At 36.4% G+C, this 6,494-nt stretch overlaps 1 pseudogene; it reads left to right on the forward strand.

Annotated features, from left to right (window-relative positions):
* Window positions 1,298-1,873, forward strand: LOC100515291 (annotated as a pseudogene).

Here is a 6,494-nt window from a genome sequence, read left to right on the forward strand (position 1 = left end):
ATATATATATATATGAAACCAGGTATAATTTAGAAGGCTTTCTTTCAAACTAAAGTTCATGTCATAAGAAAGAGTAGTAAATGACCTAAAATAATTTAATAATCTTACTCATTTTTTTCAGATATAAGAGATTTTCTTTCCATAAAACTCTTTTTCTTAAAATCGAGCTTCAAAGCTTCAAACCAGCAGAGCTGGTTTACCTCTGTCCACGACAAAATTTGTGAGAACCATAACTTGGCCTTAAATCATGACATGAATCAAAGTCTCATCTTTAAGTAAATAATTTTAAATACTATAAGCCATTCGTTCTAAGTGCTGGCACTATAAATCTTTCTCTTTAGCCAACACTGTAACTTAAACTGAAACTCAGTTATAATAGCTAGAGGCTAGATTTTCTCTTTCTTTGTCTTCATGACATTTTTGTTCAGTTAAGAGGCATGTGGAGCAAGGACCAGATACATGAACTAGATGGCACTCAGTTTCTAATTCTTATCTCTTCTCTCTCACATCTCACCAAGCCTCTGGAACTTAAAATGTATGTGCAGGGTAGTTAATTTTTAACTGCTGCTGTCACAGTTTGCTGCCTAGAAACTAATTCATCACCCATGTATTAAGCACCCATTAGGAACAAGCCACTTGTTAGAGATTCAAAGATGAAGGGGTCATTGCCTAATCCCCTATATATCTAACTGGACTTCTATATACTGCCTACAATTAAAACCACTTCTTTACCACCAACCCCAATCAGATGTTCTTCTTTTGTATTAAGAACTAGACATACTTATAGGTGCCTCTGCTCATTGCCTGTTCTTGGATCTCTTTGAAGCCCATTTCTGTTGCCTGTAGCTTTGATCTCTTTGCTCTCTTCTGAACGTCAGAGCTCAGTCACCTATAGACAGTATTTTGACCTAATGAATTGATAACTTAATCTGAGTCTCAGCAGATAGGATGCTTCTCTATTATATAATCATATATCCCAGATCAGGCAGGAATCTAAATTTTCAGTATCTGTGGCCAATATTTTTTTCTCTAACTTTCATTGACTTTACTATTTTAGGGACTCCTTTGGCAGGATCCACACACTCCTTTGGATAAGGGAATGTCTAACTTCAGGAGGTTATATTCTGAAAGACTTTCGAATCTAAATGCTTAATGTTGGTAAGATTCTCTAATTTAAAAACAGTATGGAGCTTTTGGGTGGCTCTGGTCAAGAAGAGGAGTTGTAGGCATTACCTCAGCTGCTGGTAGTGGTGGGAGCGGAGATGGCGGAGGCTGTTTGACTACCTGAGTTTATGAAATGGCTGCTGACATTTCTGAATCTGATGGGCATGGTATCAGAGGAGACTCAAAGAGCAATACTAAGTTAGATGCAGATTACCCACTTCAAGTCCTTTACTGCAGAGTCAGTTCATTACCAATAGGCCTCATGTTGCTAAACATAGACAATGGTTAAAGAAGAATTTTCCAAATGAGTTTGCAAAACTTACTGTAGAAAATTCACCCAAACAAGAAGCTGGAATTAGAGAGGTTCAAGGAATAGCAAGGAAAGAGGAATAGAAAGAAAAACAAGAGAGGTGGAGGGGGTTAAATAAAACAAAAAAGAAGACTGTACTACAGAAGATTACCAAAGCCAAGATCCTCAGAGCAAAGAAGAAATATGTAACAAGAGTGTATGGGCTTGCAACTTTTGAAATTGATTAAAGAAGCACAAATACTTTTTGCTCAGAAATTCTCCTGTGGTGCCTCAGTAACAGGGAAGGATGAAATCATCATTCAGGGAGACTTTACAGATGACATAATTGATATCATTTAGGAAAAATGGCAAGAGGTGGATGATGATAGCATCAAAGACCTTGGAGAAGTGAAGAAGTGATGTTGAAAATATGTTTCTGGTGATCTAACTGATTGTTGATATGGCCAAAGGGAGAGAGGCCATATATATATATATTTATCCTACAGTGAAACTATGCTTACCCTGGCATTTTCTTTTTTTTCTTTTCTTTTTAGGGTCACATGTGTGGCATACGGAAGTTCCCAGGCTAGGGGTCGAATTGGAGCTGTAGCTGCCGGCCAATACCACAGCCACAGCATCACAGAATCCGAGGTTCATCTGCAACCTACACCATGGCTCACAGCAATACTAGATCCTTAACCCACTGAGCAAGGCCAGGGACTGAACCCACATTCTCATGCATACGAGTCAGGTTCTTAACCCACTGAACCTACCCTCGGCATTTTCACTGTTCTGTACAAGGCTAGTTTTTTTTGGTGTTGTTTTTTGTTTGTTTGTTTGTTTGTTTTTACTGCCAAAGTCTAATAAACTGGGGAGACCGTCATGCTTATGCATGAAATAGAATTTAGTTAAATAAAACTTTTTTGTCTTTTGTGACTTTTTCTTTTTAACTTTTTATTTTTGGGAAAACACTGTAGACTTTCTGTGGAAAACTTTTATGTTGATTACTTTAAAATAATCGTGATTTAATCAAAGCATAATTTTTAAAAGCTGAGTAATATTTTAAATAATTTGAATTTGGCTTCATCACCAGTAATAACTATCTTCTCACTTCTCAGGTATGATAGATTTGATGTGCTTAAGCATCTCATAGATCTGTGGTTGAATTTGCTTCATTGTCACCAATCAACTTCACTTTGTGGGCATATTAACATATTGTTGCTAACAGTTGTTTAAGCTATTCTGGAGATTATTTGGCAAAGTATATCAAAAACCTTAAAACCATCAGCACTGTTTAAACCATTTCTTTGACATTATCTTAAAGATACAATGTCTTGCTTAAAACTATGGATGAAGATGTTGATCACAGTGCTGCTCATAATACCAAAAACTGCAAATGATCTAAATGAACAATTGGAAAACGGTTAAAGAAATGATGGTGTGTCATATGATAGGATATTTGCATATAATTTAAAATATTTGTGAAGACTACCTGGAAACATGTTTGATAATGTTAAGTAGAAGGTCAGACACCCCAAGTCCATTTCTTACATTATTATCATCACTGTTTTTAGTGTACAGCCATTCAGAGAGGCTGAGTTCTTGTCCTGGCTATAAATTTATGTGAGTAAAATTCTGTGAACCAATTGAAAGTAATATACAACACTGCTCAATATATATTCTGGGACATAGAAATTGAAACTTTTTTCTCGCAAGAGAAACAGTGACAATGAATTTTAATGAATGCCTTAAATGAATTGAAACTTTGTTTTTATAAACATCTTAAGTAAGGTGCTACAAACTGAAAAGAAGACTCATGGTATTTTAAATTGCTATATATATCTTGAAGAAATTTAGAACCCATTGTTTACTGCCATGCAAATTACAATATTGAATGAGTAGATTTTTTAAATAAATGAACTCTTAGAAAGAATGTATAACAAAGATAAAATAAGAAAATGAAATTCTGCACAAACTGGGATTTTAATTAAATAAAATTATCTAATGAAGTGAGTTTATCCATCAAGACTATTTGGTATGTGTTACGTATGTATTCTGTTGGTGCTGGAAGATGTCTACATGCTTATATCAACACATATGACTTCATGTAAAGATTCTTAATGTTCACAGTTCTTGGCAAATGCAGTTTCAATCCATATATAGCTAGCAGTGGATGTTACTGCAGGATTAAAATCCTCCTTGTGTAAAAAAACAATAGTATAGAAATTATGCTTAAAATAGGAGGAAGCTTTTCCGCAAGTATGCAAAATAAAAACATATTTGACTTAAAATACCAATGGGTATCAACAGGACACAAAATATAATAAGAATAAGTAGATGGGGTTTGGAATTGAATAAAACTCTGTTAATATGGTGGCTCCTTTTCTTACTACCTGTGTTATATTCAGCAAGTTATTAAAACGCTCAAGACCTTAGTTTTGTTAAATGTGCTAAGTATAAAACTTTAATAATAACCTCTTCTGAGAGTTAGTAAAAGGATTAAAGCATAGGATAATATTTGTAGGTTAAATCATATGAAAATTTCCAAGATTCAACTTTTTGGAATCTAAAAATTTGGCAATTTTCTTATGGTTCACAACGTCAAATATATGTATAAAGTTCTTTGTACACAGAAATCACTAAATAACTTGTAGCTCTTGCTATTTCTGTGGGGAAACTGGAAAAGAATCTCCCCTTCCACCACACCTCCTACTGAACCTCTAGAAGTTTGGTAGTAGAAATAGAAAATCTGCTTTGGTCTCTTCCCTACCTCTAAAAAGAGTATGGAAGTACAAGTTTTTGGGTGGTGATTCAAGGATATCCCATAGGGGAGGGGTGAAAAGAGAAGTAACAAGAAAAGTAGGTCAACACTTTTATGATCTAAAAACTGAGAAAGAGGAAAGGCTGTGCTAAGAGTTAAGAAAAGACTACAGAGTGAGGAGAGGTTTGAGGTTCCTTCATTTGTGAAGGTACAACCAATTTCAGTTAAGAGGACTGATATCTGTTGGCTTTTTATATCTCTATTTGTTCCTTTTGATTCTGTTGATGGAAAAATAATCAATAGTCAATCTAAGAAAGAAATGGAAAATTTTATTCTAGCCAACATAAGGATTATAACGTGGGAGATAGTGTTTCAGTAAGCTCTGGGGACTGTTCTGCCTGTTATAGGTCAAAGCACAGTTATATAAGTTTTGAGACAAGGGGTTATATGTAAAATGACATATTACTGACAGTTTACACAATTTAGGTCTACATGTATGAAGCAAGTAGTGGGCTATAGGGCATTGTGGCCCCTTAAGAGATTAAGAAGGAAGGTTATCTCCTAAGGAGGTCAGGTTACTGCAGATGCACAATACACACTAGAGGGGAGGAGAGTGGCCCCAAAAAGCAAAGGAAAAAATTGTGTTTACATTTTTCTCATCTTGCCATAAAATACGAATTTTATTTCATTAATTCTTTGCATAACTGCTAGAATGACTGACAATCCCTCGCCCTGTAGTTCCTGTCTCACTCATAGGTGTTTTGCAGTCCGGTGAATTAATGGAGAGCATTTGTGAAGAACTGAAGAGAAATTCTCTCCACTCTCCCCCTTTCCATAACTCTTCCTATGGTGAAAGGCAATGGAGGCCTCTGAAGCAACCAAAAGTAAGAATGGATACTCCACAAGGGGGAAAGAAATACGGGTCTGGGGCCACTCTTCCCAGGTGCGGACTCATATATGTCTATAACTTTTCTACTACATTTTTCTTTTTTTTAGGGTTCCCAGGCTACAGCACAGCCTACACCACAGCCACAGCAACACAGGATCCAAGCCATGTCTGTGACCTACACCACACCTCACAGCAATGTGGGATCCTTAACCCACTAAGCCAGGCCAGGGATCAAACCCCCATCATCATGGACACTAGTCAGGTTTGTAACCCACTGAGCCACAATGGGAACTCCCTTCTGTTATTTTTAATTGTTAATTTAATAAACACTAATAGTCTTCCCAAATGGACTGTCAGCAAACTAATGTCATAGGCCACTTCGCATTTATATGATTTTCCTACTTCATCTTTCATCTTGCTACTTATTTTCCCCATAAATTTAAAGCAGTAGAGTTCAATAACAATACACTAACACCAAAAACAAATAAAGCTTCTTTTATTTTAACCTCTTTCATTCTCTAATAGAAAGAAAGACCCTGCTTCTGTTTTACCTATTTTGTTATGTCATTTCTTCTTGCCGTAGCATTTTCTAAGCAGACCAGCTGCTTAATTTCTTTCTGAGGATATCCTCTCCTACATTTGAAGACATCTATTAAGCTTGGATAGCCTCCTTTTTTATGGCTCAATAGCCTGAACTCCTTCATTTTTGTTTGGAGAAGTAATTTCCTATCCTTTAAGCTTTTCATTTGATCTTCCAAGGATCCTTTCCAGTTTCTCCCATATATTTTTATAAATAGGAAGATTTAAACTTGGCCTCTAAAGATTCCTAGGAGAAAGCTGCATATTTAAACATTTTTCCCTATCGAAGTTCAACTCCCCTTAGGATGACTAAAACAATGCCTTTGTCTACAAGTGCTTGGGTCTGGTGCAGTTCATGTTTAACTAGGTATAACTGAGGTTTTTTTTCTCCTTTTAGGGCTGCACCTACAGCATATGGAGGTTCCCAGGCTAGGGGTCATATCAGAGCTACAGCTGCCAGCCTACACAGCAACGCGGGATCCAAGCCGTGTCTGCGAACTACACCACAGCTCAAGGCAATGTCGGATCCTTAACCCACTGAGCAAGGCCAGGGATCGAACCTACATCCTCATGGATACTAGTCAGATTTGTTTCCGCTGAGTCAGGATGGAAACTCCATCTAAGCTTTTATAATCAGTGCTAGAGCTCTCATTTGGTAAAAATGCTATTCTCAAGATTTCTGACTTTGTAAAGGCTTCTGACATCATGACTTCCAGTGGTAGGGCTAACTTTAGGGCTTAAGAAATTTCTAACAAAGAGAGGTGTTGTAAATTAAAGATGAACACATTTTTTTTTTTTTTTTGGTTGCATCT

The sequence above is a fragment of the Sus scrofa genome, chromosome X (assembly GCF_000003025.6).
Source record: "Sus scrofa isolate TJ Tabasco breed Duroc chromosome X, Sscrofa11.1, whole genome shotgun sequence".
NCBI classification, from domain to species: domain Eukaryota; kingdom Metazoa; phylum Chordata; class Mammalia; order Artiodactyla; family Suidae; genus Sus; species Sus scrofa.